At 40.5% G+C, this 21331-nt stretch overlaps 1 long non-coding RNA gene across 6 annotated transcripts in view; it reads left to right on the top strand.

The window, feature by feature from the left end:
* LOC117314488 (uncharacterized) overlaps positions 1–21331 on the top strand; it is a 206081-nt gene that overhangs the window by 5686 nt on the left and 179064 nt on the right. For all 6 annotated transcript variants that reach the window (XR_012324801.1, XR_012324800.1, XR_012324798.1 and 3 more), the window contains exon 2: positions 11250–11359. This is a non-coding gene — a long non-coding RNA (uncharacterized lncRNA). The remainder of the gene's footprint in view (positions 1–11249; positions 11360–21331) is intronic.

The following is a 21331-nucleotide window of genomic DNA, read 5'->3' as shown; positions in this document are numbered from 1 at the left end:
GACTTTTGCTGACTCTTCAGTCAGTAATACAGCAGCTGCGATTTTGTTTGCTTGTTTCGTTTCAGAGGTGAAAGAGAATACACTCCAGTTGTGAAACACGCATTTCGCATCGCCGTTCTGTTTCCTTCCCTGAGACCTCTCCTGGTTCGGACCTGCTTCCTGCAACGCTTTCCGCCTTCCCAGGCACCCCTCCCCCAGCCCTGTAGTTCTCTGTCCTTAAAGTTTAGGAACGAATTGAGACAAGGCTTTCTGTACGTCGGGACAGGTGGGGGAAAGAACGTTACAAGAATACCTGTGGGGCATACTTGGGGGTAGGGAGGGTAGAGGTTGGGAGCATTGAGAGCCCAGACCCAAGAAAGAAGCAGCGTGGATCACTGATAGAAATGAACTCTAGTGAATAACTAGAGTTTATAAATAGAGTATAAATACAACAAAAAGTCCGACATCGATTCACAGACTATAAAACTGCGAACAAATGCACCCTTAAAAGATATATTTGTCTTAGGGACTTCCCTGGTGACACAGTGGTTAAGAATCTGCCTACCAATGCAGGGGACAGGGGTTCAAGCCCTGGTCGAGGAAGATCCCACAGCCGCAGGGCAGCTAAGCCGGTGCACCACAACTACTGAGCCTGCGCTCTAGAGCCCACGCGTCTAGAGCCCACGCTCGGAGCCAGCGCACTGCAACGAAGAGTAGCCCCCGCTTACCACAACTAGAGAAAAGCCCGCGTGCAGCAACGAAGACCCAACGCAGCCAAAAATGAATGAATTAAATTTTTAAAAAAGATATATTTGTCTTTAAAACGTGAATATTTTAAGCCAAATGGTTTCAGGGTTGAATTTTGGTTTTGTTCAATTTATAAGTGGGTAGTGGCTCCATGTCTCCAGTTCGGTTTATAAATGGTGAGAAGTCGTGAGTGGCTGAAGTGTTTTTTTAATTAGCTACAGTGCAATCTATTTTAAAGCAAATTAAAAAAAAAAAGACACCCCTGTGGTACAGTTTTACGCAAGTCTCTTTTTAGGGGCCAGGCTGCCTTGTGGCTGAGCTGGGTGGCTTCTGGAGCCTACCATGATCCAGGCGCACAGGTGAAGCAGAACGTCCCTCCCACCACTACTCCAACCCTCCCTCCCCAGGAGTTTTGGAGGAGGGCAACAATCGCTTTACGCGTATCTCCTCTGGGGACAAAGAAGCGAACCGTCGTGGGAAGAGCCACCCTTGCTGCTGGGGACCACTTCGTCTCGCACCAAGCCAGGTCCTGGGTGGGCCCGGCCCGCAAGCCCCGGGTCAAGTGTAAGGACACCGCAGTGCCCGGGATAGATCGCCGCCGGTAGGCGCGGCCTCCGTGGGTCGGTCACACTCCCGCTTTTCGCGCAGGTCCCTCTGTCCATCCTTGGACATAGAGTTTCTACTCTGGCTTCCTTGGGGTAGGGCATCTCCAGGCCTGAGCGTCCGTCGCCTGAGCGCGCTTCCTCCCGAGCAGCCCAGGCTCTGCAGCGTGGCCAGAGGCTGGCAGTACTGCGCGGGAAAAGCGGTGGGAGGCAAGCGCCGAATCGCATGTCTAGCCAATGCGCTCGGCAGCTCGAAACCTGTCCTCGCTCACCTCCCAGTAGACATCGCCTATCCTCTGTACACAGTCACGCTGACATTTTAATTTTACTTTGGCCCTGAACTTTACTTTTCCTACAAATGCAGGAGAAAATAACGACAACCTTTCTGAACCAACAAGGTCCAACAAATTGTTATTTTTGAAAAGGATTACAGGAGCAGAGATTTCCCACATTTTGAACGAAGAAAATGAAGAGAGTACGATGCCAGTTGCCTAAGCCTTCTTTCTGTTCACATTTCTCAATCCTCTCTTATTTGAAACAGTTTTTAAAAACATCATTGAACCTAACTAAGGGTACCGACTGCACAGGAGCTTAAAGGAACACAGGCAATTGGGCCAGTGAGCATCAATCCTGAATTTAGGCAGGAAAGCAGTCTCCTCCCCCCAAATCCAAAGTACAGAGAGGAAAACAAACAGTCCGCAGTTTTAAAATACATCCAAAGATTGAAGCATGTTCAGTCTTTTCTGTATATCTGAAAAGCTGTCGTTTACACGTGGGTGGTATTTATCAATCTGATGAGGTTGCCTCTTGTTTCTAAGTTGAGGCAGAAAGTAAAAACAACTAAATTTAACCCCTCTACTCTCCCAGCCATTCAAACTGCCAGGACATTAGTAGAGTCAAAGGAGTCGTTTTGATTTAGAACCTTGGGATGGGGTACAGGTTGAAGGAGAAAACTGGGAGGAAAGTCTCTCTCCTCTTCCCTCTTTCTCTCTTCCCCTTTCACAGTTATTTTAGGAGAAGAGATTGCAAAGCAAACAGTTAAATGTCCCAGAACTTGGGTCCCGAGGAAAAATGTACTAACATCCCCAGAAAAATCAGCTATTGTGAATTGCATCTAATCTAATTGCCTTTTAACTTCCTAATTGGGCCGAGCGAATATAAAACTTCTTTTAGAAAGGAATTCCACTTTATGATAGCTTCATGGCAACTTACCGAGCTGCCAAGGTGGGGGAGGGGTGCCATATGAAAATAAAATCAATTACACCAAAACTCCCTTTCAGTACCCTAGTTCTAGTGTGCAGTTCTAACAGTATCTATAACTGTGAAAATAAAAAGTGCCTTTACTCTCAAAGTTCATGAATGAAGCCAAATTACTTTTGAATGATACATGTTTCAAGGTAGCATCACAATGAAATTATTTTCTTTTCAGAAGAACTGCCTCTCGTTTTTTAATAAGCTGACTTCATTACCTTCTGAATTTTTTCTGTCCACCTGTGTCATCTTATTCTGAAAACTGCAAAGAAGCTGCTTTATAGGAAGGATGTAAGGAGTGAAACTAATTTGGATTGCTGACCTGAGCCAGTCCAGCCCCTCCCTCAGCCATGGTTTATTTGAATCATTGAGTCTTGGCATTTTATGCTGCCTTGTTTTGCCAGCCAGAGGATGAACATGATGGTAATCTCGCAGACTTTTTTTTTTAAACCCCTAAACCCATCATTGCCTGTTTTACAGAGCAGAGATGTGTTTGGAATTTGGAGAGTAGCTGACAAGATTTTGTGGATTCAGCCTATTAATAGTATTAGTTGAAAACATGTCTGCAGAAGCCAGCTTTTTCAGTGTTAGTAATGATACTCTAGTGATTAATGGAGGGTCTGAATGGTGATTTTATTTTAAAGAAATAAAGAAAAAAGGAGAAATTCCTGTTCTCCGAAATCTCACTGAAATGCTAAGTGGAGGAATTCCAGTTTACTTCGTGAAAAACCAAGAGAAAGAGGGTTCAATTATTTTCATGCAAATTAGAGTAGTTTTTAACAGTGTTTTCAAGTAAAAATCGTCTATGGTTTATCCTGATGAATAGATGAGACTACTTTGTAATTATTAACATATATTTAGTTATTATAAGAATGTTAAACTTTTTTTCCTTTATATTTTAATGACTATTTTCATGTTAGGTATAAGACAACTTCCTGAATTTAGTTTTCTCTTGAATTCATGTTGACAGTAATGTCCAGTTCTAGGATTGAGAAATATATTTAATACCAGATTCATCTTTCAGAAATGAGTTCTTTTTAATGAGTCTCTATGAGATGCTTAGTATAAAAATACTATTATACAAATACAATTCACAAGAGCCAAACCTTAAAAACGATAACAAATGACAAAAAGGGAGATTTGGAATAGATGTGTGGAAAATATTTTGGCTTGTTAGATTTTTACAAGAGTGGAAATGTTAGAAGAAAATTTACATCCTCTGATTATTTACTTGGACACAAAGAGTTAATTCAGAGAACATGTATAAATTATTTCTTAATGGGAAGAAGTTGTTTTTCATCTTTACTTGGCTGGAAAAATCACTCTACTTGCCTTAGATTTCTGACCATAGTGGATTTTTTTTCTTTAAAGACATACAGTCTGGAGATGACAGCCTAGAAACAAACATATGCTAGAAACTAACATATGTGTGAAACTCCTTTTGTAAGATGCAGGGTCATAGAGGATTTTGCAGATTCAGAAGGTAGTAGTAGACTGAAGGATTTAAACTGTTGACTTAGATATTTGACAGTATTGGTGTTGATCCATTCCCAAACTTCTGTTTATAAACTTCATTTCAGCAGGATGCTAAAGGGATTAAAAGGAGACCACAGTAATAACAGACAGAAGGTGAAGATATCCATGTGGGTGTGATGTCCTGTCACATGCTTCAAGAAACAGCTTCTTAGAAACTCACTCGTAGGAAGTTTCTTTTGGCACGTGTGGAAGAATTTTTAGCACTGACTCCTAGACTGGCATTGTTTGTCTTTAATGTATTCGGTTATAATGACTGATTTTGAAGTCTGTTTCATGGTGACATAAGTAAATTAGGTTTAACTATGCCTTAAGTATAACATGTAGAAAGAAGTTTGATGGTGCATCAAGACACTTAGCTTAGCAGACCCCAAAGCAGACTACACCTTTTATTTTTGATCTTAACTTTATGCTATAAATACTGTGCATCATATTTTAAGGTAGAAGTCCAGTTGTTGACTATGAAATTTAAACTTCACCAGCTGCTATTGTTTTTCATCTTTCTTTAAGAGAGGAATGAATCAATCAATTTGTAAAGTAATCCAACCCGTGACATTACAGGGGTAATTAAAAAATAAAAGTTTTAAAAATTTGAAATGTAAAATTTAAGAACAGTATATCATTTTATATGCCTCATGCAAGATATTGCTGCACAGTGAATCAAAGTGGAAATTTGTCAGTTGTCCAGCTAATTTGGAATGAAAACCAGCTGAATATGACCATGTAAGAAATCAAACTGAAAAATTCAGGTCTCAAAGTGGGCTTTCACCAAGGAAGCTTCTTTACATATTAGTAGATTAATGCTTATACTCCTGAGCATAGCTAATTCTTTCTCCAAACAAATCATGTACTCAGAATGTGGCCATGACCTTAGTAGTGTCTGTTGGTGTTTGTAAATAGTTTAAGAAGCCAGTGATTCTGAAATGGTTCAAAATGAACACGTGTTTTTACCCCTTAGCGTTCTTTTTCTCTGTGGGAATTCAGTGGAAAAATAAATTGAATTTATTCAATTTATTCAATAAATTGAAACCCTAATCTGCATCAATGTATATGGCTTTGTTCCTGGGTATATGAGGAAGTAGCTAATTCCAGGGCACTACCCTTTATTATTTTTGGTAATGGATGTGGTAAAACAGCCTTTCAGTGATGCAGTAGGATAACTCTATTAGTAAACAACTATTGCTGTTAGAAAAATAGGCCGTGTCTGTGCATTTCAAATAAAGTGCTAAATTAAAGCAACCCTCCCAACAAGTTAAACAGAAACAAAGGTCCTTTTTTTTTCTTTTACCTTGGGTAGTAGACCTGAAAACTACAGAGAATTATTTCAGTAGAAAGAAAATTCCAATAGTAGATGTCAAAAGGAAGACATTTCAGAGCACTCGTCAAATAGTTAGGTGAGCAAGTAGTTAAAGAACCAGAGAGCACCCCTAGCTCTTAAAAGCGGCGGGGAAAGGTGGAAGGGTGTGTTGCTGATTGCCACCTTTGAAGCACTGGAGGTGGCCGACTTAAGCCCTGGCTGCCTGTGACTGTAGAGGTCACATACTTTGGGATCTCAGCCCAGTGGCTGCATTTCATGGGACATTGCCCTGTCTCTTCTCTAAAAGTAATACACCCTCAACCTGATGACATTATCTTAGTTACTTTCTTAAGAATGGAAGGGGCTGATGAGTAGCATGGAAGGAGTGATGGACTGGATATCAAGACACTGTATACTGACCTGTGGTGTGGAATGTTGTCACTCCTTAAGCCCTCAGTTTGCTCATGTATACAAAGAAGAAACTGGACTAGGTTATCTCTGTCTCAGGGTGTTTATGATTCCAAACTCTGAAATTGGAATAAACTCACATTTGATTTGAAAAGAGCGTAATGTTTCTAAAGATTTCCGCTATGCGTGTTATTTCCAACGAAAGATCCTTCTTGAAGAATAGTACATGATCACCTTTACTTGAAAATGTCCTGTGTTCCCCAAATCTCATCAAGCAGGGGCCTACTCTTAAATGTTGGACAGAATTAGTTAGCCAGAGATCCTTTAGAATTCCAGGGAGATGTAATACAAAAGGGAGCTCTGTCTTCCAAGCATCGGTGAGTGAGGCTGAGATCTCTGGTATGCAGTATCAGAAGCAAAGCTGCCCATTATGTTTGCTTTCTGTGGGCCTGAGTACATGTATGTACATACAGTGTCTGCTCCTTGGGAAATAAAAGTACAGCCTTTCTGAACTTTCATGAGACTAGGAACAGAAGATAACCATTCTTTTATCTGGTAAAGTTGGGGCTTTGAAACGAGAACTTTTTCATTTTTATCACAATATGTAATTACTGTATATTTCAATGTACAGTAATATATAGCATATTTAATGGAGGAAATAAATTACTAGAATTATTAGCCATAATATCCTGCTTAGTGATTAGTACCTACAAATCCCCCTGCCCAGGAGAGGTGAATGATTAAGTAGATTTCTGCAAGAAGACAGGCAACAACACACACTATGTTAGGAGTCTTACTTTAGATAGAAATTTTGTCATTTATTTTTTCCTAAAGAATATGTGAAAACTGCTTTCTGTAGAGATGAGAGTGAATTAACCATTAGATTCACTCCTTTTGCTCAAACACATAAATAATAAAGAAAATGTAAAAAGAGGTAACCAGAAAACACAACTGGAACCCAAAACAAACATTCTAAGGCAAAAATAAAAAAGAAACTCAAAGCTATGAGCAGGGCTAATGCCCTGGGCGCATCCTGGTTCTCAACCTGGTCTTAAGTGTATTTTTCAGAGCTTCTGCTCCTTTGTGATAACAAAGACAATGCACATCTAGGCACTGAGTCAAAAGCCATCTAGCCCAGTTCTTGGTCATGAGGCTGTTTTTCCCTCTCTGCCTAGCCAGGATGTTTTGTATGTTTGGTTTGGTTTTCAGATTCCACATGTAAATGAGATCATGTAGTATTTGTCTTTCTCTTATTTCACTTATTTCGTTTAGAATAATACTTTTTTTTTTTTTTTTTTTTTTTGGTACGTGGGCCTCTCACTGCTGTGGCCTCTCCCGTTGCAGAGCACAGGCTCCGGACGCGCAGGCTCAGCGGCCATGGCTCACGCGCCCAGCCGCTCCGCGGCATGTGGGATCTTCCCAGACTGGGGCACGAACCCGTGTCCCCCGCATCGGCAGGCGGGCTCTCAACCACTGCGCCACCAGGGAAGACCCTAGAATAATACTTTTTGATTCCATCCATGTTGTCACAAAATGCAAGATTTATTTTGTTTGTGGCTGAGTGATGTTCCATTGTGTGTGTTTACATATATATATGAATGAATTAGTGTTTTTGTTTTCTTCGGGTAAATACCCAGAAGTGGAATTGCTCGATCATATGTCAGTCCTATTTTTAATTTTTTGAGGAAACTTTGTACCATTTATCATAGTGGCACACCAATTCTCAATCCCACCAACAGTGTATGAGGGTTCCCGTTTCTCCACATCCTTTCCAAAACTTGGCGTTTGTTGTTTTTTGATAATAGCCATTCTAACAGATGTGAGATCACTAATAATTAGTGATACTGAGCATCTTTTCATATGTCTTTTGGCCTTCAAGATCCTTTTGGCCTTCAAGATCCTTAAGAAGACATTTGGCCTTCAAGATCCTTAAGAAGACATTTAAGAAGACATCCTTCTTGACCTTCAAGAAGGTCTTTTGGCCTTCAAGATCCTTAAGAAGACATTTGTATGTCTTCTTAAGAAAAATGTTCAGGTCATCTGCCTATTTTTTAATCAGGTTGTTTGTTTTTTTGATGTTAAGTCGTATGAGTTCTTTGCATATTTTGTATATTAACTCCCTATCAAGTATCAGGTATATAGTTTGCAAATATCTCCTCCCATTTGATAGGCTGCCGTTTCATTTTGTTGGAAGTTTCCTTTGCTGTGCAAAGGCAGCTTAGTTGATGTAGTCCCATTTGTTTATTTGTGCTTTTGTTTCCCTTGCCTGAGGTGACATATCCAAAAAAATATTGTTAAGACTGATGTCAAAGTGCATACTGCCTATGTTTTCTTCTAGGACTTTTATGGTTTCAGGTCTCACATTAAGTCTTTAGTCCATTTTGAGTTGTGTATGGATGAGAAATTAGCTCTGCTTGATTCGTTTGCATGCAGCCATCCAGTTTCCCCTGCACCATTTATTGAAGAGACTGTCTTTTCTCCATTGTATATTCTTGCTTCCCTTGTTGGAGATTAATTGACCGTATAAGTGTGAATTAATTTCTTTTTTTTTAACATCTTTATTAGAGTATAATTGCTTTACAATGGTGTGTTAGTTTCTGCCTTATAACAAAGTGCATCAGTTATACATATACATATAACCCCATATCTCTTCCCACTTGCATCTCCCTCCCTCCCACCCTCCTTATCCCACCCCGTTCAGTGGTCACAAAGCACCGAGCCGATCTCTCTGTGCTATGCGGCTGCTTCCCACTAGCTATCTATTTTACATTTGGTAGTGTATATATGTCCATGCCACTCTCTCACTTTGTCCCAGCTTACGCTTCCCCCTCCCCATATCCTCAAGTCCATTCTCTAGTAGCTCTGCGTCTTTATTCCCATCTTGCCCCTAGGTTCTTCATGACCTTTTTTTTTTTTAGGTTCCATATATATGTGTTAGCATACAGTATTTGTTTTTCTCTTTCTGACTTCACTCAGTTATGAAAGACTCTAGGTCCATCCACCTCACTACAAGTAACTCAATTTCATTTCTTTTTATGGCTGAGTAATATTCCATTGTATACATGTGCCACATCTTCTTTATCCATTCATCTGTCGATGGACACTTAGGTTGCTTCCATGTCCTGGCTATTGTAAATAGAGCTGCAATGAACATTGTGGTACATCTATCTTTTTGAATTATAGTTTTCTCAGGGTATATGCCCAGTAGTGGGATTGCTGGGTCCTATGGTAGTTCTATTTTAGGTTTTTTAAGGAACCTCCATACTGTTCTCCGTAGTGGCTGTATCAATTTACATTCCCACCAACAGTGCAAGAGGGTTCCCTTTTCTCCACACCCACTCCAGCATTTCTTGTTTGTAGATTTTTTGATGATGGCCATTCTGACTGGTGTGAGATGATATCTCTTTGTAGTTTTGATTTGCATTTCTCTAATGATTAATGATGTTGAGAAGAATTTCAACATCACATAAAGAATTTTCATGTGTTTGTTGGCAACCTGTATATCTTCTTTGGAGAAATGTCTATTTAGGTCTTCTGCCCATTTTTGGACTGGGTTGTTTGTTTTTCTGATATTGAGCTGCAGGAGCTGCTTGTAAATTTTGGAGATTAATCCTTTGTCAGTTGCTTCATTTGCAAATATTTTCTCCCATTCTGAGGGTTGTCTTTTCGTCTTGTTTATGGTTTCCTTTGCTGTGCAAAAGTTTTTAAGTTTCATTAGCTTCCATTTGTTTCGTTTTGTTTTTATTTCCATTCCTCTAGGACGTGGATCGAAAAGGATCTTGCTGTGATTTATGTCATGGAGTGTTCTGCCTATGTTTTCCTCTAAGAGTTTAATAGTTTCTGGCCTTACATTTAGGTCTTTAATCCATTTTAATCCACTGTATCTCCAGTATCTAGAACAGTTACTGACCTATAGTGAGCACTTATATAGTTGTTGAATGAATGTAGTTTCCATTCTGAAATTTCTTTCTTTATTTCATCAGTGAATTTACTCAGCCCAAAGCCAAAGGCCCTTTGTTATTTCCTATTAAATTAATTGCTCTATAGCAGTGATTCTCAAAGAGTGGTTCCCAGACAAGCAGCATCAGCATCACCTGGAAATATATTGCAAATGCAGATTCTCAGACCCCACCCCAGACCTACGGAATCAGACGCTCTTGGGGGCAAGACCAGCAATCTGTTTTCATAAATTCTCTAGGTGATTTTGATGCATGATAAAGTTTGAGAATCACTGCTCTATATATTATAGGAGTTGGCATTGTGAATTACTTTTTAAATATTACAGTCCCACTGTGATTTGTATTAAAGGCACATTGAATGCTAGAATTCTTTTTCTTTTTTTAGTGTGGACAATCTGGACGATATTGATCATACATTTTTCTAGAACTCCCACTTAAGCTTATTCAAGAACCGATTATGAAGACAACCTTTCATTATACTTCAAGAAATACGTTAATAAGAGAGTAAATGATGTAATTGATTCAATACCCTTTATAGTTTATTTGTGCTGGCAGGAGGTGACTACTGCTTGAGGGCTATGGGTTTTAACTTTTTCCTACTTTTTTTCCTACTCTTTGCTCTTTTTTTGTTTCAGTTCCTAAAACTTGAGAGGAAAATGGATTTGAGGGTAGAAGACAAGTCTGTCTTGGGATCAAGTTTGGGAAAAATTGAAGCTTTCATTGTTCTTTTAGTAGAGAGAATAATTAGGATCTTAGTGGTATTTCCATTTTTATATATTCATAATGGTCTTATCCCATATCCCTAATCTTTCAGACAGTTATCTAAAAAAGATCAAGGATTGTTATTCTTCTTTCTCAACTGATGTGCTTTGTAGATGTTTTTTGTTGGGTGTCATGCACTCTAGGGTTTATGAATTAAAGTTTGCTAAGTGTTACTGTGAAAGACTCTCCAAGCTTCATTGCCTAATCCAAATCTCTTAATTGGTGTGGAAAGTCAAATCAGCAAAATGATTGTCCTCAACATCATGAGATACTTGTTCGTCATGCTGTTTTATTTTATTTGGTTTAAGCTAGTGGTAGAAACCTTTCTTATGTATTTTTTTGAGAGGATAAGGAAAAATATTTTATTGTCATATGCTCATTTTTATGAAAAGAGGAAACGGACAAAGAAAGGGACATTTAAAAACATTGATCCCGAGGAAGGGAAAAATGAAACATGTCATTTATCGGAAGTTGACAATAGTTTAAGGACAGCTAACTTTCTGCACAGTGTCTGCACTTCCATATCTAAATGTTTTCCTGCATGAATCCTCCTCTTAAATGTTAAGAATTGTATTCTATAGGCTAAAAAAGTGAATCACACTGCTTTTTAAAACACCCACACACATATGCAAACACGAACAGAACTCTACCTTTCAGATCTCAGCATAAATCAACTGACTGACTTTGTCAATTACTTTGTCCCTTTTTCAGTTCCCAAGGATTTGAGAAAACGACACCAAATCCCAAATGAGAGGGAATAAAGGAGTTCATAAAAAAACTGAGATTCCTTCAACGACTCCATTTCAGCAGTCATTGATCTGGTGAGTGGAAAGATTACAATTTTATTACACATACACACACATACACACTGGTGGCGTGGATGTAACTTCCTTCAGGGCAGTGACATCATGGCAGAAACGTACTCCATTGCCCCCTACTTCTGGATCATAGCTGACTGGTGTTACTTGAGTTGTGGACAGTGCTGATGTCATGTGAGCCATGAGTGTGGAAAGAAACCTGGACTTAGAAACGTAACATCTGAGGTCAAGTTCCACCTTGACTCTTATCAGGTCTTCTACCTGGGGCTGCTCACACCTTTTTTGACCTTTCTGGCTTTTGTCTCTAAAACGGGCACGATACCACATGTCTTTCTTTCCTAGGGTTTCAGATGAAGTCATGAATGTGAACAATCTTTGTAAATGCTGTGCATGGTTCAAGAGGAAGATATTATTAGTGTTAGTATCACTATTAACAACTATAAGGCTTTTGAGAAATAGAACATGAAAATAGTGATGAAGGACAACCATGAAAGACATACACATCCTGAGTACAGAGAGAATTGGGCCAAACTGAGAGCATTTGAAGGAGCACTGAAAGATTGCTTGTCTCATCATTTATTTCTCACTTTCCCTAAGTGACATTCATGGCTCCTGGGAACCCACAGTTCCTTGTGGAGCTTCCTGAGTTAATCACAAAACAATGAGAAAACTTTGAATCTCTTTTTGGGTTGCCACATTACTTTCTCTTTCTCAAGACATTCCTATCCCTCTCTTAAAGACTGAATTATGCAGGGATGTTGAAACCTTGAACTCCCCCCAGTGAAGGGATGGGGAAAGAGGCTGCACACTGAAAAATGCAAGGCATCTGGAAAGAGTACCCAGAGGCTGTAATGTGCCCTGGTGACCAACTGGCTGCCTGTATCCTGTTCTCTCATTCTTTTATTCCCTCCAGACATCCTTGGTTTCTTTTCCAGCCCTGAGTAGTAATGACTTCTTCATCTGGCACAGCCACTGGAGAGGGAGAGTGAAGGCCTTCCCAAGCCATGGGGACCATGCCCTGCTTCTATTGGCCGGAAGAGATGATGGACGAGCAGCAGATGCTGCTGTCAGCCCAGCCCAATCGCTTAGCCTCTGGAGATTATTGATACACAGTAGAGGCTGGTCAGCTGTTCAATGGAAGAGTCGCAGGGTCAATATGGGTCCCAAATCCAGGAATATCGGAGTTCTTACATAGAATGCTAGTATCCAGAGAGCACCACCTCAGAACCTGAGACTAAGTATACCCCCCAAATGTGCACTCTCAGAAAAACAGCCAAATAAAATTCATCCAGGGTCCCTGAAAGGTCCTAGCACCCATTGGATATTGCCTCTTTCTTGTCCCTCCTTATCACCTTACTTTATTTCCAGATTTAGTGACAGTGGCGTTCCGGAGACACACCTGACAGTGCTGCAAGCCCCACTCTGTGAAACACTCTCCACCGATTAGTGCTGACCCAGCATTAGGCTCCAGAATGCCTGTTCAAACCCTTTTCCTTTTGCCTAGTGTTCTCTCAGGAACTAAGGTTGGCCTGTTAATTGACAGTTTGCACACAAATCCCTGATATGCCTGCAGCACTAGTCCCTAGTTCGTGCCCTGTGTTTGTAAAGGGAAAAGGTGATGGTGCTGGACACTTTTTTTCTATGAACTAGACCTCCTAGATTCAGTTCACATGTAAGCGCTCAGCATGCCGGCCCTCTTTGTGGGCTCCTTAATGAACAGCTGAGTGGTCTCTGATGCATTTCAGTCAGTGATCTCTGTAGGGTAGAGGTGGAGCCTAGCACTGAGCAAGGCAGCAGCTGCTGCCTTCCATCAGTCTCTCTGGCCAATAGAAAGAGTGAAGGACCTGCCCGTAGGCAGGATAGGCTGACTGCTGACTGACAAATGAAGGATCATTACTCAGGCTTGTAAGAGAAACCCGGCAATGTCATGATGGGAAGTATGACTCTGACAGTGGACCTTTGCTCCAGTGCTCCTTTGATAGGTCAAATACTTTTCAGATTCAGAAATATTATGTATGTTTACAATGTCTCATTGATAGTAATTCCTTATTATCAGATTGTATGGTTTAGGGTCAGGATGTTATTTTGGGAAAAATGACATAGCTCCTAGGGCTACCTAAATATATCCTTAATGTTGAAGACTTGAGATAGGAAACATAAGTTATTACAAAGTAAGCCTGACTGGCAAAGTAGTACAGAATTAACTGACACTTCAATGGATTACAAATAGGTTAAAGCAAAGTACAGAATTAACTGACACTTCAATGGATTACAAATAGGTTAAAGCAAATATTTTTTAAAACGGCACAGAAATAAAACATTTAATTTTTTCTTTCTAGCAGTGACCTCTCTGGTATTCATCTTTCCTGGAATAAACTCATATTCTGGGTATGAGTTTGCCTTTCCTGCTCATGGGACCTCAGCTAGCCCCACTATCCGTAACGACAGCACCCTCTCCCTGGGATAGCACAAAGTCAGTGACTTGTCGGTGGGATGTATAGTGCCTCATGCCTTTGCTGAGTAAGGTCTTGTTGTGAAGGCATCACAGTTTAACTTCTCTCTCTGCCCTATCCTGCCTCCTTCCTTTCCCTTCCCTTCTCTTTCCATCAACAGGTATTGATCTCCATATCAGAATCTGCTTCTTCTTCTTGAGGAACCCAATAAATGACAAGGAAAGAGTTTTTAGAAGTTAAAATATGAAATTCCTGAAGTGGAAAGAATGAAATAGAAAGGCTGATAGATAATGTCCAGAAAATTTCCCAGAACTTAGAACAGCTAGATGAGATGTGAGAAAAAAAATCTGATGTTCCTCCAGAAGGAGTTTTGAAAAAGGGAACAGAGAAAAAAAAAGTAATAAAAAAAAAAACTAGAAAAAAATTCCCAGACTTAAAGGGCACAAGTCTTCAGATTGAAAGCATTCCACTGAGTATTCAGCTAGATGGATGGAATAAAGATTCACCTTTAGACATATCATCATTCAGTTTTAAAACATTGAAAATAAAGAGAAATAAAAACAAGGAAGGTTTAACTACCACTTATAGGGAGTAAGTCTGGGGAGTAGGGGAGGAGGGTATAGAAGTCTTCTATTTTTCATTTAATATCACTCATATACTACTTGCAGGAATTACTTTATGACAAACATACAAACTAGTAAATAAAATCTTCTTAGTCTTTGATTCTGTGTAATTTAATTTTCTAAGAAGTTACAGCTGACTTTGAGTTCAGGCTCCAGGTAAAACTCTGCATTTGAACCCTGACTCCCCTGTTTTCTTCTAGTGTGAGCTTGGACAGTTTCCTTAACCTCTCTACGTCACCCATCCCCTGTAAAATGGGGATAACAGTAGAACCTACCTTATAGACTTTTGTGAAAATTAAATGAATATGCATAAAGCTATATGCATAAAGCATTTAGCTCAGGGTCAGGCACATAGTAAGAAATCAGTGAACATTAGCTGTTATTATTTTATGAAAATAAACAAATATACAGATAAATTTATATACAAGATGTTTATTACAGTATATTTTGATAATAAAAACCTGAAACAACTCAAATGTCTAACAATAGGCAAATGTTTAACTGTTATGTTGTATTTATAACATGACAGCCAGTTGTTAAGAAAAGTCTTGTTTCCTAAGAATATTTATTTTTATATATATATTTTTTGCGGTACGCGGGCCTCTCACTGTTGTGGCCTCTCCCGCCGCGGAGCACAGGCTCCGGACGCGCAGGCTCAGCGGCCATGGCTCAGGGGCTCAGCTGCTCCGTGGCATGTGGGATCTTCCCGGACTGGGGCACGAACCCGTGTCCCCTGCATCGGCAGGCGGACCCTCAGCCACTGCACCACCAGGGAAGCCCCTAAGAATATTTATTGACATGAAAAACACTGATTATATAACTTAAGTGAAAGACAGGCATGAAACTACCTATATCTGCATACAATACACACACACACACACACACACACACACACACACACACACACACACACACACACACACACACACACAAACAGATATTCCAATTTTGTAAAAGAAAAATTCTAGGTGTATAGTAAAAGCCTGGAAGAAAATAACTAAAATGCTAATGGTGGTTGTCTCTTTAGGTGATGGGATTACAGGTAATGTTTACTGTCTTCTTCATGGAGCTCCCACCATGGTGGGAGGGGAGGTCATTTGTCTCGTTTGAGGAGAGTACCTCCCTAAGGTGGAGGCTCACCCACGCAGCCTGTGGTCACCTCTCGAATGCTGCCAGAGCCCTGCTGCTGTCAACCGTGTCTGTGTCTCAGGGAAGCACCTGAGAGCTGAGAGGCAGGAGGAGGATGGGCAGAGTGGGAAGGATGGTGACTGACTCCCTTCAGGGCCCTGACAGATCAGCAGGCATAATTATGATCCCCTGAGCTTTGGGATCCAGTATGTAGGGAAATGATCTCGAGAGAGATTCCACAGGTTTGGTGAACAATGAGTTAGGAGAAGGGAGTAGAGGGTATGCACCTAGATGAGTGGCTTAAGGGTCCGATTATTTCCCACAACCTCCCGTCCTCCTTTCAAAAGGTCAACCAGGTGTCCTTTGGCTCCGCTTCGTCCTTCAGATCCTTGTGCGGCCCAGCCCTCCTCCCTGCACAGGACACACACACACACGTCTTTCAGTGCTGCCCTCTCCTTCCAGCCCACGCTTGCCAGTCCTCCTTTAATCTCCCCCCTTCCAGCACCCTGCACACCCAGTGCCCCACACATTCCATTGTGTCAGGACTCAGCTCCCAGGGCTCTTTCATCATTGGAAGACCTGACAGTTGTTGCTAAGCAGAGTATACAGGGCACAACTGTAGCAACTGTTTAACTCAAGCTAATTCACGGTATTTCTCAGTTTGCCTGGATTATCACTGGGGAAGCAATGACTTCCCAGTTTACTACAAAAGCTGCTGTACCTTGATGACCTGTTATGCAAATGATATTTATGTTCTATGACTTGAACTTTACTCAAACCCCAGGAAGCGAACATTTATTAAGTTTATATTACTTGCAGCATAGTGATGAGTTCTGCAGGAAAATAAGTCACAAAAGAAAATAGATGACATTGAACCTGGGTTGGATAGCAAGACCACATTTTTGGATCGGGACAGACTGGCACTTATGTGCTTGCTTTTTATTCCACTTAATCAAGTGACTTGGAGTAAATTGTGTATGTCTGCACAAGGTCTGAACTCTAACCCATGGAGGTCACTTGAAATTAAAGAGAACTAACATCAGATTCTGGCTCCACCTTGTGCTAGTGCCGTGATAGGTGGCCAATGGCTTCACTTTTCTGAGTCTCAATTTCTTCATCTGTAAAATGGAGGTGATAGCAGTCACTGTGAAAGTAAATGAGGCCATGTATGTAAAGGGGCTTCTAGGCGTGTGCCTATGAGGTCATCGCTCAGCAAATATGGGTGCCCCTCCCCCCCCACCGATAAATGGCTGTTCTATGGACTTGAGTGTAAAGTCAAACTATGTTTTAATCCTGAAAAATGGCTAAGATAGTCGATATTCATTTCTTAAGGAATAATGACTACTACGAGGATTGGTACAATGGGAAATGGAATGATCATTTGGAACTTTCTGTTCTAAAATAATTTCTGACTTAAACTGAATGTCATTGGTTGTGAAGAGCTGGCCCAAGACCTGATGAAATAACTCAATGGGCCTCATTCTCCTGGTTTTTACATATATGATGAAATATAATATAGCCCAACATTATCAGATTCTGAGATCTTATTAGCTAAATGGATGGGAACTATCAAGCCTGGTGTCTTTGTCATAGTCGACGAACATTTTTGTTGAACAACAAAGGCATAGTGATTTTCAGACTGGAGGCTGTGACTGATTCCATGTGTGCAGCCCAGGGATGTTCACTGTGGGAAGGTTCTCACCTGCTCTGTGGTAGGTAATAGAAGAGCGCTTTAAACATCCTTCTCTTGTGGCTGACAGGCTGTTGACATTTATTGTGTGCTGCCTGGGTGCTAATCACCTCACTCATTTACATGCTTATCGCTTTCATTTCTCCCAACCATGCCTTCCCATGGACTATTTCTGAACCAAATGAGGGCAGTGTCTCCACAGCATGGAAAATTCACACATTTCCCATGGCCCTTTGGGCAAGTTTACAATCAGTGACACAAGGGGGAAAGTTAGGTGGGGTACCAGCTTAGGAGATAAAACAGGAAAATCTAAACCAAACTAAATCAAACTTGAACACAGTGAGACCATGACTAGAGAATGAGTAAGGAAAGGAAAGGAGTACTTACAGGATACCAGCTATGTGTTTGCCACTATGCACACGTGGCCTTGAAAGAATCTTCTGCAGTGTTTTCCCTTATAGACCTCAGTCCTCTTTATGGCATAGGATCTTTTGAAATACACCTGAAATAAACATGGACAAGCTGGAGAACTTTGGAGGGTGTAGGATAGGGAAGGGAAAATGTTAAGGGAATCTTTGACTGTTTCCTCTCCCTGAAGTTTTGTGTAGATCTGTCACCATATTCTGGGGTGTCCTCCTTGAGCTTAGAAGAAGTGATGCCTGATGGGGAGAGCATGAGCTCAGGGCTTAATGGTGGCTCTGCTCCACTTACTGTATGACTTTGGGAAACTAGACTCTGAGGGTTTCAGCAGCCTCAGGTACAAAATGGGGATAATATGTACCTCAGAGGGTTATTTGAGTATTAGAAATAATGTTTGTAAACTGTCTAGCACATATTTAGTACTCAAGATACTATGGCTATGACTTGCATCTGTTATTGTCCCTAAATCCAGTGCCCCAAAATCACTTGCTTAGGTTATATAAATTTTTTAGTTGACCTACTAGTATTGTTACCTGATTCGACATCAGAGTGATCTTTTTAAAGTACAAATTTAATATCCCTTTCATACTTCAAAATCTTGAGTGCCTAAATCTTTTTTTTTTTTTTTTTTTTGCGGTACGCGGGCCTCTCACTGTTGTGGCATCTCCCGCCGTGGAGCACAGGCTCTAGACGCGTAGGCTCAGCGGCCATGGCTCAGGGGCCCAGCCGCTCCGCAGCATGTGGGATCTTCCCGGACCAGGGCACGAACCCGTGTCCCCTGCATCAGCAGGCGGACCCTCAAACACTGTGCCACCAGGGAAGCCCGTCCCCATACTATTTGAGAAGTTTCCCTATCCTTCTTCGCATTCTCCATCCCCAAGGCACGCTTCTCAGGCAAGTGGTTTATGCAGTCACACAGGGCCTTGCTTTCAAAAGGGACTCCATCCTAAGGCTCCATCCTAAGGCTCTGGTATGGATTTCTTGAAATTCTTGATGATTTTATCTTTGAACTTGTGTTTTGTGAGCTACCACACAAGCAACAATAGAACATGGGCATAAGCAGCACTGACATATTAGACTGTAGCTTACACGAGCATGAGCTCAGCTCTGCTGCAGCTGATGTCTGAGCCACTGGCCTGGCCCCCTGGCATGTACCTGGGACAGTCTGGGGTGCCATGGGTCCCCAAGGGGGCATCCAGGGTTAGAACCTGGACCCAAATTGGCAGTGGTCATGGCAGCAGTAGAAGCCAAAGCTGCAGCAGTGGCGGCAATGATGGCCCTGGGAGAGAGATGTTGTATGGGGTCAATACCTGCACGGTGGTGGGAGATGGGCTTCTTGTCCATCCCTGGAGCCCATCCCTGTGCATTTGCAGAGATATGAACTCTCCAGACTGAGGGCAGGGTCAGGAACTCTGGCGATGGGACAGTAAACTTTGTCAGTAAATTATTACAAAGTCAAAACGTACACACAGATATTGCAATAAAAAGTATCAGGGAGTTATTAGAATTTTTCAAGAAGTTTTGAATTTCTGGTTTTGAAAACTGCTGCAACATTACAAAGCAAATATCCATAGGCTTAGAAACGGAAATTAAATTTAAGGATGATCACATTTGACAGAAAAGAATGCTATTTTCATATGACACTTCACATGAACCATTAAAAGGAGACAATTACAAAAGTAAGTTTTCCTTGTAATTGAAGGCACAGAGATGGAATGCATAAACAGGTATTTTGAATTATATGCAAATCACGAAGCTACTTTTAGCTTCTTATATAACCTCCACAAGTTTTAGGAAATGTCATAGGAAACGTTAAAATGTCGTTGTATAAATTTACATTTAAAATTAAATTCAGATCTACATGAAATTGATTTGTAGAAAAAGCCAAATCTTTTAAAAAAAATGTTCTGAAAGAGTTATCAGCTCTAGATGTACTAAAATTTATATTATAAAATAATTTATCAGAAATGTTTCTCAGTGTTGTCACTGCCTAGAGAACAATTCCAGTAAATTTGCATCAGCAGAAAGACCACTAGAAATTATCAAAAAGTATTTGTGATCTTGTGTTAGCAACTGTCATTGCTTTTAATAATATTGTTTGGAAATTTAGTTCCTAAGAGTACAAATTCTTTTTTCGTTTTAAGTGAATTTGTAGAAAAATGAGCCAGAAACTAAGATATCACATTAGTAAATACTGTTATTCATTATAGTACATAAAATTATGACACCAAAAATATTTAATCTTCTTTGCAATTTTCAAGTATGCATTAGTCATATATCACTATTATGATTCTATTACTTTCTTTTTTAAAGGTAAAAGCTTTTTATTTTAGTACCTTTCACTGCACTTTTCCCCCTGCTTTTTGAACTAAAAGCCTCACATTTTCATTGTGTAGGGCTCCACACAATATATAGCTGACCCTGCCCATCCCCCCTACCATTGCTCACCTCCTATTAGGCACCGAACACACGTCTAATAGTTGAACCCACAATGTCCTTCCATTTTGGCATTCCTTTGGTTATGTTGTTTCTTCTGCTTAGAATGACCTTCCTGCCCTCTTACCTATATAAATCCTACTCATCCTTGCATAGACATATTCTTGTAGCACTTTGCACATACATTGGTTATAGCCTTACTATTTTGTGCTATCATTAGCTGTTTGTATGTTTCTTGCTTTTGCTAGATTCTGATCTCCTTGAGAGCAAAGACTCTTTCTTTAATGGATACCATTTCTCAGTACCTAATAACTGTGCTTTTCATGTTTTAGGAGTTTAATGAATAGGATTAAACAGAGTATTGAGCAGAACAGCAGTCAAAAAATTAATAATAAGGAGATGCTGATCATTTGACTGAAGCATTGATGAGGGTTTGTCCAGCTGATCAGCAAGCATCCTTGCCCGATCAGTGCTATATTCCTGGAGAAGTTACAGAAAATCTAAGATCTGAGGGATCAGTAGATGTTAGGCAGACAAAAGGGAACAGAGCAGAAGAGGGCAGCATCAAAGCAGAAGGGTTGCCAGGTGCAAAGGCCCAGAGGACATGGTGAGTCCCAGGAACTGAAGATGTCTTCCTCCTCAAGAAGCATCCTTGTTCTGAGAGGGATAGCTTTCATGAAAAATGAAGGAATGTTTTTTGACCAAAAATTATAGAAATATTGTATCATTCTCCATCCCCAGGACCCCCAAATAAACTTTCAGGATTCATCTCTAGGTCAATAATAATGACAGTCAAAATATTTAAGAAAATATTTAATGGGTAGAACTTTCCTTATCACTAAAGCTTAAATCATTAGATATGTCCCTGGATCCTTTCCACCTACCAGCTCATTAGCTAATCAGTGATGTTATTGGTTCAGTTGGATGGCTTCCTGAATTAATTAGCCGGTGTTACAGAGGTTCACTTCTGGGTATGGGTTAGATGGGGATGACTTAGGTCTGTAGTTAGATATGGTGTCCCTACCTTCGGTGTCTAGGTCACAATGGGAAACAGGTAAGAAGGAAGGATCATGGCAAACCCATTTCTATCGGCACAAGTAAAAAACTTCTTAAAGCCTGTGACCTTTGCATACAAAGGGGAACCCAAATCTGGTTTTCTAAATCCAATGTGAATGTCATCTATCTCCCTGAGTGGGACACAGTTAACATGCCTTAAGAGTTTCCC

Source organism: Tursiops truncatus, chromosome 12, assembly GCF_011762595.2.
Source record: "Tursiops truncatus isolate mTurTru1 chromosome 12, mTurTru1.mat.Y, whole genome shotgun sequence".
Taxonomy (NCBI): Eukaryota; Metazoa; Chordata; class Mammalia; order Artiodactyla; family Delphinidae; genus Tursiops; species Tursiops truncatus.
The sequence above is the reverse complement of the archived record's forward strand: the minus strand, read 5'-3'. Positions and strand labels throughout refer to the sequence as shown.